Source organism: Salvelinus alpinus, chromosome 10 (assembly GCF_045679555.1).
Source record: "Salvelinus alpinus chromosome 10, SLU_Salpinus.1, whole genome shotgun sequence".
NCBI lineage: Eukaryota > Metazoa > Chordata > Actinopteri > Salmoniformes > Salmonidae > Salvelinus > Salvelinus alpinus.
The window spans coordinates 72,580,714-72,596,908 of NC_092095.1; the positions used below are offsets into that span (position 1 = coordinate 72,580,714).

Here is a 16,195-nt window from a genome sequence, read left to right on the forward strand (position 1 = left end):
GCCAAAGAGCCCGGGGAGTTTCTTTTGAAGATGTTATGTGTCTTTATAAGGATGATTTAAGAAGTAATGATAACGTTGTAGCTTGTTTTGTTAGAAAATATCAAAAGTGTTCAAATGTGTGTCCTTTAAGACCGTGTAATCAAGGCGTATGCTCACGTCAAATGTTTCAAGAATGCCACAAATGTTAAATTGCTTATTTTTCAAATAAAATGTATTGAATTTAATCATAGTCATTCAAAAGTAATTCAAAAGTCTAACCACCCAGAGAGATCGGGATTAGGAACAGGTCCTGAGACGTTCAGGGGGGTAAATGAGTTATCATCATCCCTTTCATATGGGGGCGGGGTTGTTGGGACATCTTTAGGGGTGCTGTATCTCGTTGAAGGTTTTTGTTTTAAAGCTTGAATCTGTTGACGTAGCTTATAGTTGGGTACACCCGAGAGGGGAATGTTGAGGATTGCCAGGGCCTTAAGAAACTGACGCCACCCGGGAGGTCTTCTGTCACTAGCAACCTTGTGGGCAGCCATGGTACTTTTAAGCAAGTCAAGCATATGTGAACCCCTGACAACAGCGCCCTGAAGGATAAACTCTCCTCTGTCATTCCAAGTAGCGGTCCCCTTTGAGTCTTTTATCTTGTTCATAATGTATCTAACATTTTTCCTGTTACGTACCAGAACATGTGTCAACATGTCCTGCATAACTTTATCTTCAACAGGCATTTGATCTTCAACCGGTAAGATCGCAGGTACAGGCGTTACAGGGGCTTGGTTCTCGCTAGGCCCGTCATCTTTTAAAGGGTCCGGTAGGGAAAGCGTTAAATGGTTGGTCTCTCTCTCTCCCCTTGTTTTACCAAGGCCAAATACCTTTGCAATAGGTTTGTGTATTTTTGGATCTTATCGTAGGGGTTCAATCCTTTTCGGTTCAAAATATCCTTCATGGCCGTATCCAAATAATTTCCCGCTGTTTGTCTGATATTTTCAGGACCCTGCATTTGTTTTTTAAGTCTATTCAATTGTTGTGGCACCAAATACATTTTATTGGCCATCACACTCGGTGTTCACCCCCCACGTCTGGCAGAAATAAGGCTGGTGATGAAGGGCACGGCTATACTTAGTAAAGGTAGAAGAAAACCCCCAGACTGTTGTATGCTATGTCTTTTCTTTTGAAGACTGGCCCTTTTATTGGCAAAGCGTTTGATCGCGGTCTTTTGTCTCTTTAATTTTTTCAATTGGGTCAGGGTGAGTGGAATGCGTCCTTTGAGAAGATTCAAAGCAATCTCACATAGGGATAATATGAGATCTGAAGAACAGCGACCCAAGATGGCCTTCCGTTCTTTAGTTGTAGACCCAACTAGGCTTCTCAAGAGGGGCAGGTTTCTTTTTAAATGCAGAGACATAGCTGTTACTTTTTAGGAATGTACGCAGCAGGCCACTCCCATGGGAACAGACCGGTTCGTAGCCTCAGGTGTTCTGGAGTATTTGCTTTTAAATCCACGATTAAATAAGAAAATGGCGCTTTGGTAGCGTCCTCATAGCTCTCCATGAAGTAGGATTTCCTTCCCGGGTACATCTGTTGAGCTAGAGTGCTAATTTGCAGTTTGTCTCTAGGATTTTTGAACAAAACCATGTCATTGGCGTTCAAGCTAATGGTACGGCTATTTTTACCTTGGTGAAACACATTCTGCACCAAGTAAAGCACGGACAGGTTTCTATGATGAGTATATTGGGTAAAAGCTATTTCAATTTCGGGATGTTCGCTACCTGCAAATAGCATATCGTCCAAAACCAGCAGATTGTTTTTATGAGGGAGAAGTTCATCATCAGACAGAGATTCAGGTATTCCTTCAACAAACTTGATTTTTATTGTCTTCAATAATTCATCATACAGAGGTTGATAACATGAATAACACCACACAATATTATCCTGCTTGTGAGATAACACATGTTCAGAATTCTCTAAAATACTTTTTACAAAGCAAGTTTTACCACTATTTGATGGGCCTGCGATTAAGGCCGAAAATGGCAGTTGCAACCGGGGGTCAAAACCAGCTACAGCAGTACTTATATCTTAACCTTTCACGAGCCTCTACCCCGGGTCCGGGATCACCCGCCACCCCCCCCACACACTGATTAGCATAGCTTCACAAGTAGATAGTAGCATCTAAATATCATTAAATCACAAGTCCAAGACACCAGATGAAAGATACAGATCTTGTGAATAAAGCCACCATTTCAGATTTTTAAAATGTTTTACAGGGAAGACAGAATATGTAAATCTATTAGCTAAACACGTTAGCAAAATACACCACTATTCTAACTCCATCAGTTTCTTACTCCTTCAGGTGCTATCACCAATTCGGCTCAACTAAGATATTGATAGCCAATAACCTATAAAAAAAACCATCAGATGACAGTCTGATAACATATTCATGGTATAGGGTAGTTTTTGTTAGAAAAAAGTGCATATTTCAGGTAGAAATCACAGTTTACAATTGCACCGACCATCACAAATCGACTAGAATTACTAGATAGAGCAACGTGTATGACCAATTTACTCATCATAAAACATTTCATAAAAATAGACAAAGCATAGCAATGGAAAGACCCAGTTCTTGTGATTTCAGACCATATTTCAGATTTTCTAAGCGTTTTTCAGCGAAAACACAATAAATCGATAAGTTAGCATACCACATGTGCAAACGTTACCAGAGCATCGATTCCAGCCAAAGAGCGCTATAACGTAATCACCGCCAAAATATATTAATTTTTTCACTAACCTTCTCAGAATTCTTCCGATGACACTCCTGTAACATCATTTTACAACATACATATACAGTTTGTTCGAAAAGGTGCATATTTAGCCATACAAAACCGTGGTTATACAATGGAAATAGTCACAACTCAAGCCTCAAAATGAGGAACGTCAGCTTTCAGAGTGATCTAGTTTAATCGAAAGCTAATCATATACTTGACTAAAAAATACAGGGTTGACAGGAATCGAAAGACAAATTAGTTCTTAATGCAACCGCTGATTTACATTTTTAAAATTATCCTTACTTTTCAATACAGGGTTCGCCAAGTGAAGCTATACCAAACAAAATGGCGAAATATGCGTTTAAAATATTTCGACAGAACAACGATTTATCATATTAAATATTGCTTACTTTGAGCTGTTCTTCCATCATATTCTTGGGCAATGTATCCTTTCTATGTTATAAACGTCTTTTGGTCGATAGATGTCCTCTGTCCTTCGAAATATCCACTAACGATCGAACGGGACCCCAAAACGTGTCCAAAGTTTCAGAGTGCACAACAAAGAAATTCCTCAAAATCGCACTAAACGGATATAAATTGCTATAAAACGGTTCAAATTAACTACATTATGATGTTTTTAACAACTATAACGACTGAAAACATGACCGGAGAAATATTGCTGGTTAGACAAGGATTTGGAATGAGGCAAGTCCGATGTCCTTCACGCTTCAGGCGCGCGACGAGAAAGGGCGGTCCCTATACATTTTGTGGTTTTATAATGGCTGGGATTGTGCAATAGACTCCATTCAAAACGTGATGACGTACAGACACCCAGAGGAAGACGTAGGCAGTGTCGGTTTCTTCATAGCATTCACTGTCGCCTTAAAAACAGACTCCAGATCAGGGGTAAAAATTTCTGAAATCTGACCCCTGTCATGAAAAGTGCTGTAGATATTGTTCTGTACCACTCAGAGACAAAATTCCAACTTCTATAGAAACTAGAAGGTGTTTTCTATCCAATAATAACAATAATATGCATATTGTACGATCAAGAATTTAGCACGAGGCAGTTTAATTTGGAGACCCAAATATGCTAATGCGGAACAGCACCCCCTATAGTTGCAAGAAGTTAAGCTTTAAGACACACTGGGGGGGCTTGTAGCATAAGTCAGTAGCCAAAGGGCAATGTGGTCCCGTCAGGCAATAGCAGTTTCTTGTCATAGACTACCCTGAATCTTTTAGTAAGTGGGGTGTTCCTTAGATGGAAGCCCTTTTTATCCCTAACAATTTTTTTGTAGGAGCTCAAAATCTCCAAGTCGCTATTCCTGTCGTTTATGAACCCCTCGACCAAGCGTGTGATTGATTCCAAGTTTACACGCGGGGCATTTTCATAGTTTTGAGTCACGCCTTTGGCTTTCAACACCACGTGATTGTCTTTAGTCCTAAAAGCTTAGCTTTTGGGTCCACATGAGGACCATTCTGTGATATGGTCACCCTCTTCGAGTTCACTCGTTAACTTCTTGTCAATATGGGGGCGCTGTTTTCACTTTGTAAAAATTTGTTCCCAAATTAAACTGCCTCATACTCAATTCTTGCTCATACAATATGCATATTATTATTACTATTGGATAGAAAACACTCTCTAGTTTCTAAAACCGTTTGAATTATATCTGTGAGTAAAACAGAACTCAAGTTGGAGCCAACTTCCTGTCAGGAAGTGAGAAATCTGAAATTGGGCACTCTGTTCTAGGGTCAGTTTATTAATTTGCATGTATTCTATTGGTCGACATGCACTGCATACTCCTTCCCCTAGATGTCAGCAAGCAGTGAGAATTGGAATGGAGTTGCTAGGCAGATCTGAGGCCATATAAAGGGTCTTGGTACGTGGGGTGCACTCTTTTCAACGTTCGCCATGACGCGAGATAGACCTCAGGATGGCATTCTGGAAAGCTCTCGTTATAGGCCTTAGATATATCCGGCTCTGATTTTATTCGATATAGGTGTTAAAAACGTCATAATGTAGTTATTTTAAACCGAGTTATATCATTTTATATCAGTATATTGCGATTTTCGGAATTTTCTTAGTGCTGCGTTATAGTGAGTTGGACACGTCTTTGCCACATGGCTAATGTTTACTGCTAATTCCAAAGTTGAAGGCGACAATCTACAACCGAGCAACGATTCTTCTGGACAAAGGACAACTTGCCCAAGATTCTGATGGAAGCTCATCAAAAAGTAAGAACTATTTATGATGTTAATTCGTTGTTCTGTTGAAAAATGTAAAACTACTATTCCGCCATTAATTTCGGTGCGGTCTCGCTTTAACGCACGCTGTATGTCGTAGTAACGTTAATTTTAAAAATCTAACACAGCGGTTGCATTAAGAACTAATGTATCTTTCATATGCTGTCCAACCTGTATTTTTTTAGTCAAGTTTATGATTAGTTACTGATTAGATTAGGTGCCTCTCCCAAGATTTCTCCCGACATTTTCTTTGCAGCTTGGCTACTATTCTCATTGTATAACCACGATTTGTGCCGCTAAATATGCACATTTTCGAACAAACAATATATGTATTGTGTAATATGATGTTATAGGACTGTCATCTGATGAAGTTTTGAGAAGGTTAGTGAAAAATGTAATATCTTTTGCTGGTTTATTCGCTATCGCTAACGTGCATGAATCAATGCTGCTGTGTGGTTGGCAATTGTAGTAAGCTAATATAATGCTAAATTGTGTTTTCGCTGTAAAACACTTAAAGAATCTGAAATATTGGCTGGATTCACAAGATCTTTGTCTTTCATTTGCTGTATGGTGTGTATTTTTCATAAATGTTTTATGATGAGTATTTAGGTAATTCACGTTGGTCTCTGTAGTTATTCTAGTTGCTTTGGTGAGAGTTGTGATGGTGGCTGCAATGTAAAACTATGATTTATACCTGAAATATGCAAATTTTTCCAACAAAACATATGCTATACAATACATATGTTATCAGACTGTCATCTGATGAAGTTGTTTCTTGGTTAGTGACCATTTATATCTTTATTTGGTCGAATTTGTGATAACTACCTATGCAGGAAAAAAATTGTGGAAAAAAAAGTTGGTTCTTTTGCTATGGTGGTTAGCTAATAGAAATACATATTGTGTCTTCCCTGTAAAACATTTTAAAAATCAGAAATGACGGTTGGATTCACAAGATGTGTATCTTTCATTTGGTGTCTTGGACTTGTGATTTCATGAACATTTTATTATATGATATCCCTGTGGCTTTAGGCTAGGCTATGCTAGTCAGCTTTTTTGATGGGGGTTAAACCACCCAGATAGTTGCTAAGTGGGGGGTTCCAATCACCCTGTTTGCTTACATAGACCACAGAGTCTGAGTCGTGGTAAAGAACCCGCCTCTGAAGCTGTTCCATGAGGGGGTACAGTTCAAGTCGGCCATAGGCCGTGGTAAATGCTGCAAGAAACACATTTACATTACCCGGGGGTAGAACCCACTTCTGGTTGCGCCTCCATTGCACCAGGGCAATGTCTTGACTCAAGAATGAAAAATGTGAAATTTCGTATTGGTCCGGAAAAACTAATTTCAAAACTTCTTTGGGGTCTTTAATGATCGACGTTGTTAGCATATTGCATCTCTGCGATAATTTCCCCCAAACTGAGTTCAAGTACAATTTCGACACATTTCTTTTGGTTTTGTTGACCTCTATTCTGTCAGGGTCAAGAAGTATGCCTTCTCTGTCGTGATAGTCTTGAATGTACTTGTCTTTGCTCTCTTGATCTGTGACCGATGCAGGATAGCCTGAAGCCATTTGCTTGCATCTCAAGAAGGTCTTGATGTACTCTTTAAAAAGAGTGTCTGATTTCCTGGAAAAGTTCTACACTTCAAAGATGTTGGCCACACGATACCCCATCTCTAGAGCCTTAGAGAATTCAACTGTGACCCATACACCTGTCAGGGCTCTTTCTTGATCTGAGTGATCACAAGGGCTTTCCTGGTTTTTGTTTTCACTGCAGGTGCGACAAAGGGGAAAGAAAAATTTTCCTTGAGGTCCCTTGTAAGGCAACACTGGTATAAACAAACCCCTAGGAGGGTAGACAGTTGCTTTGATCAGACCAAAATAGTTTTGGGGTCAGTCAAAGTCGCGGTGAATAATTTCCGGATGCCCCATAGGATAGCATGAGGAACTCATTACATAATGATAAAGGGATGTAAAATCTACATATCCTATTGTCTCGTCGGGTTGCGCTCCATACCGCAATGTCAAAGCATTGGTACGGCCTCCATACAAGGTGAGTCATAGCTGGAAAGGAAGGCTTGAACATGAGGATCAGACTTTTTGAGGGCTGTCCATTTGTGCTCCCACAAAACCACAACTTTTAACCCGTAAGTAACCTGTAAAGAATCCAATTTGTCTTGAAACTCTTGGTACATTTCCCCAAAAGTCTTTTGGGTTAGGACACACATGGCCTGGGGCACAAAGGAAGATTTACAACCGTGGAAGAAACAACCGTTGTACTCATACGATAGGTTTTCATGCACGCCGATGCAATAGTTGTACAACTCCAGGGGTCAATGCCTGCATATTTGATTACCTCTTCTCTGGATCTGAGAAATCCTTCACGAAGTATAACCACATCATTGTCACAGTATGATTCCAGCTCTTTATGGAAATCAAAGGGGCCATGTCTTACTGTCTCGTACCACGTCATGAATCTCTCACGCTCTTTGGGAGACATTTGATCACACCCGTACATTTCGGGGCAGGGATAAGATCCAATATAATGTAGATTCTCCTCAGATGTGAAGAAGTGGGGGAACCAGCCTTTCACAGAGTTTTCAAAACCCAAGGCCTCTGGCATTTGAGCCAATCTCATGGGTAAGAAGCTTAAACTGTCAATGTATCTCTGGTTGAAGGCGGGGTCTACAAAACACAAGATTTTACTACCTTGAGCTATGACTCTGGGTGCAACGCCTTGCTGTATCAAGGGGTTCAGAAGAAGGTAGGAGTCATAGGCTCGAGCATTGTGCTCTATAAACGTAAAGTTTCTGTACTGGGGTTTTCTAAAGTGTTTTAGAAATAGCAGTGCACAATTGGGTCCCTCGGCCGACCACTTTTCACCCTTGAAAGTCATGGTAGATACAAAAATAGGCAAATGAACCCCTGATTGCTGATTTGTCTCAAAATCATAGAACACGTATTTCTCTGAATGTTAATCTTCAGCCACGGGCTGAATATAACACTCGTGTGGCACTTCTTGAACCACTTCAGTGTCTCTGCTTTTCAAAGGCCCTTTACAGATTGGGCAATGTATGATTCCACACACATGCGGTTTAGGGCTATCTATTTTAAGGTTGTAATTGCAATGGCATTTTGGACATTTCTTGTTAATGTCAGAACTGCTTACAGATTTACAGGCCTTGGGGTGCCATGTTTCAATTTTGTGTTTTTCGTAACAGTAGGCCGAACGACATGTGCGATGGCAATCCTCACAGGGTGTCAAGTTTAAGGGTTGCATAGGACAATTTTTATCCAGACATACTGAACAGTTATAACGGCACGAGTGCCCCCCCATTCGGGTGTAGCCTGTATGGCATGATGGACACACATATGGTGCGCCTAAAAACGCTGTGATGTTAGTAACGGCATAGTAATGTTCGTTTTGCACATAAAAGTACAGAGTCTGAGGTTGGGGGTTGTTTTGGAATTTCAAGAGAGCTGCATTAGCTCTACTGTGGTACAAAACCACAATCTTGATATTCAGAAAGTTTTCAAATTTGAGTATGTTAGAGAAAGCCACAGCATCATGTATACCTAGACCCACAGCAGTTTGGAGCTCTTTAGCCTTTTGTAACGCCGCTAGATCAGTACATCCAGGGTTGAGTAAATGGGACAGATCTATTGCAAAGCATAGCTTATTACCAGGATTGTGAACGTTTATGAGGTAGGCCCTTTTATTGCTTATGATTTCTGATTGCATTAGGCTATCTAGCTTCCGTCTCTGACTCCCACCACCCTGGGGTTGACGTATTATTTGCACTACAAGCTCGAGGGTCCTATCGGCTATGACGGATAAATTTGACTGAACAAGTCGTTCTAGCAGGGCGATAAATTGTTCAAGATCTGCTTCGCCATTGGGTAAAGTACATACAGTTTAAAGCATGTCATAATTAATTACACCTTTTTACTATGCCTTTCTTACAGATAAAGGTCCTGGTTAGCCCTGACCATTATCCGTATCCAATTCACCATCGCCATGCCTGGCTCTCTTGCACGCACCATCAAAGCTCCGTAAGTTTTCACTCCATGGGTAGATAATCCGTCGGGTATGTAGATCCTGGGTATGTCTCAAGGGTAGACGCGGCCAGCGCCGTAATTGTTCACGATTTTGGGAAAGACTGTCCAGCTTATTTATAAGGGTTATGAATATGGGATAATCAATCCATTTAAAGCTAAACACTGGCATAAAAAAGTTGACATTCATGCATGCTTTGGAAGATACATGAGAACTGACAGACTTTGTCGCATTTGCACTATCAAATTGTTCACATGCTAAAAGTGTCACTTTGGAGTCAGTGCTATAGGCCATTGAAGTGATTCTTAGGGCCTTCAGATCACTGCGTCCGCAGACCTGTTCTTCCAGTGCATATCCGGGCACAGTTGTACCACTCAGGGCCTGTTCAATTTTACAGAGCGCTAGCCTAATCTTAAGCCATTCTCTCATCCGCAGAGCAGGAGAAAAATTCCCAGGTTTTACCTGATAAAGGGGTTTGGGGCCACTGTCTGTGAATATCTTAACCGTAGAATCCTCCGGTTGGAATATGTAAGACATATGTCCCTCACTCGTACCCAAAACTCCTTTAACTTCTACCGCCTCAGAAACCCGGATCCGGGAGCACCCCCGACCCCCCCACCAGTAAAAAAGCTGAATAGCATAGCTAGCATAGCGTCACAAGTAAATACTAGCATCTAAATATCATTCAATCACAAGTCCAAGACACCAGATGAAAGATCCACTTCTTGTGAATCCAGCAATCATTTCTGATTTGTAAAATGTTTTACAGGGAAGACACAATATGTAAATCTATTAGCTAACCACGTTAGCAAAAGACACCATTTTTCTTTGTCCACCATTTTTTCTCTCCACCAGTAGCTATCACCAATTCGGCCAAATAAAGATATTGATAGCCACTAACCAAGACAAAACCTCATCAGATGACAGTCCTATAACATCATATTACACAATCCATATAGAGTTTGATCAAAAATGTGCATATTTAGCGGCACAAATCGTGCTTACACAATGGAAATAGTGTCCAACTACTCAAGCAATCTGCCCGGCGCCATCTTGGAAAGACACCTATTTTTATCGAAAGCTATTCATAAACTTGACTAAAAAAATAAAAGTTGGACAGCAATTGAAAGACAAATTAGTTCTTAATGCAATCGCTGAATTACATTTCTAAAATTATCCTTACTGTGCAATACAGGGTGCGCCAAAGCGAAGCTACACAAAAAAAAATGGCAATATATGCGTTTAACATTTTTCAACACAACAACGATTTATCATCATAAATAGTTCTTACTATGAGCTGATCTTCCATCAGAATCTTGGGCAATGTATCCTTTCTCCGGTCTAATCGTCTTTTGGTCGAAAGATGTCCTCTTGTCCTGTCGAAATGGCCACTAACGTTCGGCATGTACTGGAAAAGTGCCCAGCTCTTGGAAGTGCGTCACAAAGAAATGCCAGAAAATCGCACTAAACGGATATAAATTGCTATAAAACGGTTTATATTAACTACCTTATGATGTCTTTAACACCTATAACGAATAAAAATATGACCGGGGATATAGAAGTGGCTAAACCAAAGCTTGGAAGGAGGCCAGTCCGACGTCCATCGTGCGTCAAGCGCAGGGAACAAAAGAAAGCTACTTCCGCCTTCTGGTCTTTTATACAGTCCCAGATTGCGCAATCGACTCCATTCAAATTGTCACCACTTACTGACATCTAGAGGAAGGCGTAGGCAGTGTTTGTATCCCCATAGCATTCACAGGGACCTTAAAACTGACCTGGGACCAGAGGCCAAGTTTTCTGAAATCTCACTCCCTGTCAGGAAAAGTGCTGTAGAATGAGTTCTGTTCCACTCAGAGACATAATTCCAACGGTTATAGAAACTAGAGAGTGTTTTCTATCCAATAATAATAATAATATGCATATTGTACGAGCAAGAATTGAGTACTAGGCAGTTTAATTTGGAGACCAATTATTCCAAGATCGAAATAGCACCCCCCATAGGCTCAAGAGGTTAAAACATTCTGGGGCTTCACACAGAACTTCCTCGAGGCTTTTGTCACTGGCTTCCTGACGCGAGACGCATAGTATCCCGAGAATTGGCCTAGGAGACATAATTTTCTGTTTAATGTTCAGGGTTTATTTAAAAAAATCTTGTTTAGTGTTCTGGGGCATGTCTTGTTCTGGGATTTATTTATAAGGTGTCTGCCAACCGAAATACCCCAGGACATTCGTGTTTCATAGACAACAACCATAAGGTCAATAAAACAGGGGGCCATACTCTTCGAAATGTTCATCTCCCCAGTTCAAAGAGGTCCCTAGACATCAATCATCATGACAACTTCAAAGGCATTATATACATATTGTCGCACTCACTCTAAGGCGTGAGAACAGGAACAAGATGCCCATATATGGGCATAACCACGTGATCACTTCCCGCCAGGATGCCCTGACCGGATGCCCAAATATGGGCATGCACACGTCATCCGGACATAGGGTCATAAATCAAACGTTTGACGTGTGCCGTCTACTTTATTCTCTCTGGTGTGTTTTTTTTAGCTTCTACTGTAAAGATATTGAGATTACCTTACGGTTGAATATCCTCTGTGAGGCGCCTCACAATAGATTCTGATGGGTGACTGGGTGGTACTGCTTCCCTCTGTAGTTTTCTGTGGGAATGAGCTGGTAGACACAACATACACTGATTTTGCAAAACATTAAGGACACCAGCTCTTTTCATGACATAGACTGACCAGCTGAACCCAGGTGAAAACTATAACCCTTAATTTTTTTTTACATTTTTTTTATTTAACCTTTATTTAACCAGGTAGGCAAATTGAGAACACGTTCTCATTTACAATTGCGACCTGGCCAAGATAAAGCAAAGCAGTTCGACACATACAACAACACATAGTTACACATGGAGTAAAACAAACATACAGTCAATAATACAGTGAAAAATAAGTCTATATACAATGTGAGCAAGTGAGGTGAGATAAGGGAGGTGAAGGCAAACAAAATATATATATAAATAAATAAAAATATAAAAAAGGCCATGGTGGCGAAGTAAATACAATATAGCAAGTAAAAAACACTGGAATGGTTGGTTTGCAGTGGAAGAAAGTGCAAAGTAGAGATAGAAATAATGGGGTGCAAAGGAGCAAAATAAATAAATAAATACAGTAGGTAAAGAGGTAGTTGTTTGGGCTGAATTATAGATGGGCTATGTACAGGTGCAGTAATCTATGAGCTGCTCTGACAGCTGGTGCTTAAAGCTAGTGAGGGAGATAAGTGTTTCCAGTTTCAGAGATTTTTGTAGTTCGTTCCAGTCATTGGCAGCAGAGAACTGGAAGGAGAGAATTGGTTTTGGGGGTGACCAGAGAGATATACCTGCTGGAACGCGTTCTACAGGTAGGTGCTGCTATGGTGACCAGCGAGCTGAGATAAGGGTGGACTTTACCTAGCAGGGTTTTGTAGATGACCTGGAGCCAGTGGGTTTGGCGACGAATATGAAGCGAGGGCCAGCCAACGAGAGTGTACAGGTCGCAGTGGTGGGTAGTATATGGGGCTTTGGTGACAAAACGGATGGCACTGTGATAGACTGCATCCAATTTATTGAGTAGGGTTTTGGAGGCTATTTTGTAAATGACATCACCGAAGTCGAGGATTGGTAGGATGGTCAGTTTTACAAGGGTATGTTTGGCAGCATGAGTGAAGGATGCTTTGTTGCGGAATAGGAAGCCAATTCTAGATTTAACTTTGGATTGGAGATGTTTGATGTGAGTCTGGAAGGAGAGTTTACAGTCTAACCAGACACCTAGGTATTTGTAGTTGTCCACATATTCTAAGTCAGAGCCGTCCAGAGTAGTGATGTTGGACAGGCGGGCAGGTGCAGGCAGCGATCGGTTGAAGAGCATGCATTTAGTTTTACTTGTATTTAAGAGCAATTGGAGGCCACAGAATGAGAGTTGTATGGCATTGAAGCTCGCCAGGAGGGTTGTTAACACAGTGTCAAAAGAAGGGCCAGAAGTATACAGAATAGTGTCGTCTGCGTAGAGGTGGATCAGAGACTCACCAGCAGCAAGAGCGACATCATTGATGTATACAGAGAAAAGAGTCGGTCCAAGAATTGAACCCTGTGGCACCCCCATAGAGACTGCCAGAGGTCCGGACAACAGACCCTCCGATTTGACACACTGAACTCGATCAGAGAAGTAGTTGGTGAACCAGGCGAGGCAATCATTAGAGAAACCAAGTTTGTCGAGTCTGCCGATGAGGATGTGGTGATTGACAGAGTCAAAAGCCTTGGCCAGGTCAATGAATACGGCTGCACAGTATTGTTTCCTATCGATGGCGGTTAAGATATCGTTTATGACCTTGAGCGTGGCTGAGGTGCACCCATGACCAGCTCTGAAACCAGATTGCATAGCAGAGAAGGTATGGTGGGTTTCGAAATGGTTGGTAATCTGTTTGTTGACTTGGCTTTCGAAGACCTTAGAAAGGCAGGGTAGGATAGATATAGGTCTGTAGCTGTTTGGGTCAAGAGTGTCCCCCCCTTTGAAGAGGGGGATAACCGCAGCTGCTTTCCAATCTTTGGGAATCTCAGACGACACGAAAGAGAGGTTGAAAAGGCTAGTAATAGGGGTGGCAACAATTTCAGCAGATAGTTTTAGAAAGAAAGGGTCCAGATTATCTAGCCCGGCTGATTTGTAAGGGTCCAGATTTTGCAGCTCTTTCAGAACATCAGCTGACTGTATTTGGGAGAAAGAGAAATGGGGAAGGCGTGTGCGAGTAGCAGAGGGGAGGGCAGTGCTGTTGACCGGGGTAGGGGTAGCCTGGTGGAAAGCATGGCCAGCCGTAGAAAAATGCTTATTGAAATTCTCAATTATAGTGGATTTGTCGGTGGTGACAGTGTTTCCTATCTTCAGTGCAGTTGGAAGCTGGGAGGAGGTGTTCTTATTCTCCATGGACTTTACAGTGTCCCAGAACTTTTTTGAGTTTGTGTTGCAGGAAGCAAATTTCTGCTTGAAAAAGCTAGCCTTGGCTTTTCTAACTGCCTGTGTATATTGGTTTCTAGCTTCCCTGAAAAGTTGCATATCACGGGGGCTGTTCGATGCTAATGCAGAACGCCATAGGATGTTTTTCTGTTGGTTAAGGGCAGTCAGGTCAGGAGAGAACCAAGTCAGGGGCAGTCAGGTCAGGAGAGAATATCTGTTCCTGGTTCTAAATTTCTTGAATGGGGCATGCTTATTCAAGATGGTGAGGAAGGCATTTAAAAAAAATATCCAGGCATCCTCTACTGACGGGATGAGATCAATATCCTTCCAGGATACCTCGGCCAGGTCGATTAGAAAGGCCTGCTCGCTGAAGTGTTTCAGGGAACGTTTGACAGTGATGAGTGGAGGTCGTTTGACCGCTGACCCATTACGGATGCAGGCAATGAGGCAGTGATCGCTGAGATCTTGGTTGAAAACAGCAGAGGTGTATTTGGAGGGCAAGTTGGTTTGGATGATATCTATGAGGGTACCCGTGTTTACGGAATTGGGGTGGTACCTGGTAGGTTCATTGATAATTTGTGTGAGATTGAGGGCATCAAGCTTAGATTGTAGGATGGCTGGGGTGTTAAGCATGTTCCAATTTAGGTCGCCTAGCAGCACGAGCTCTGAAGATATATGGGGGGCAATCAGTTCACATATGGTGTCCAGAGCACAGCTGGGGGCAGAGGGTGGTCTATAGCAGGCGGCAACGGTGAGAGACTTGTTTTTAGAGAGGTGGATTTTTAAAAGTAGAAGTTCAAATTGTTTGGGAACAGACCTGGACAGTAGGACAGAACTCTGCAGGCAATCTTTGCAGTAGATTGCAACACCGCCCCCTTTGGCCGTTCTATCTTGTCTGAAAATCTTGTAGTTAGGGATGAAAATGTCTGAATTTTTGGTGGTCTTCCTAAGCCAGGATTCAGACACGGCTAAAACATCTGGGTTGGCAGAGTGTGCTAAAGCAGTGAACAAAACAAACTTAGGGAGGAGGCTTCTAATGTTAACATGCATGAAACCAAGGCTATTACGGTTACAGAAGTCATCAAAAGAGAGCGCCTGGGGAATAGGAGTGGAGCTAGGTACTGCAGGGCCTGGATTCACCTCTACATCACCAGAGGAACAGAGGAGAAGTAGGATAAGGGTATGGCTAAAAGCTATGAGAATTGGTCGTCTAGAACGTCTAGAACAGAGAGTAAAAGGAAGTTTCTGGGGGCGATAAAATAGCTTCAAGGAATAATGTACAGACAAAGGTATGGTAGGATGTGAATACAGTGGAGGTAAACCTAGGCATTGAGTGATGATGAGAGAGATATTGTCTCTAGAAACATCATTGAAACCAGGTGATGTCATCGCATATGTGGGTGGTGGAACTGAAAGGTTGGATATGGTATAGTGAGCAGGGCTAGAGGCTCTACAGTGAAATAAGCCAATAAACACTAACCAGAACAGCAATGGACAAGGCATATTTACATTAAGGAGAGGCATGCTTAATCGATTGATCATAAGGGTCCAGTGAGTAGAGGTTGGTTGGGGTCACGGCCATCCAGACAGCTGGCCGGGTAGCTGGCTATCGGTAGCAAGATAGCATAGGTAGATTAGTGGGGTTCCGTGTGGTAGAGGGGATCAATCCAATTGGCAAAATAGATATAGTGACCCAAGAAAAATTGTCCGATATACTTATTCAGATAGCAGCCGATAAGACAGCTAAAGATTAGCGGGCCCCAGATGAGCGTTCAGGTAACGTCGCGACAGAAGTGCCAGTTGGATAACTCCCTCGGGCAGATAACGTCGGTAGTCAGTCGTGAAGGCCCGGTGGGGCTCCGCATTTGTAGTAAAAAAAAACGGGTCCGGATAGGTGATTGTAGCCCAGGAATGGCTGATGGAACTCTTCAGCTGGCTAGCTCCGGAATAATTTAAGTTTGCTCCGGGATCGACGTAAGCCAATAGTCACACGGTTTGCAGCTAGCTAGCTGCGAAATCAAGGTGTAAATGTCCAGAGCTTGCGGTTGAAATCCGGGGATATTGAGAAAAATAGGTCCGGTATGTTCTGGTCTGAGTCGCGTTGTACAAAAGTGCCAATAGATTATCGAGCTAAAGGAATAGCTGATGACC

General features: G+C 42.0%; 1 long non-coding RNA gene across 1 annotated transcript in view; it reads right to left on the reverse strand.

Annotated features, from left to right (window-relative positions):
* Positions 1-3,808: 3,808 nt before the first annotated feature.
* The window catches only part of LOC139533097 (uncharacterized), a 48,279-nt gene continuing 35,892 nt past the window's right edge, over positions 3,809-16,195 (reverse strand). Inside the window, exon 2 of the long non-coding RNA XR_011666695.1 lies at positions 3,809-3,887. This is a non-coding gene — a long non-coding RNA (uncharacterized lncRNA). The remainder of the gene's footprint in view (positions 3,888-16,195) is intronic.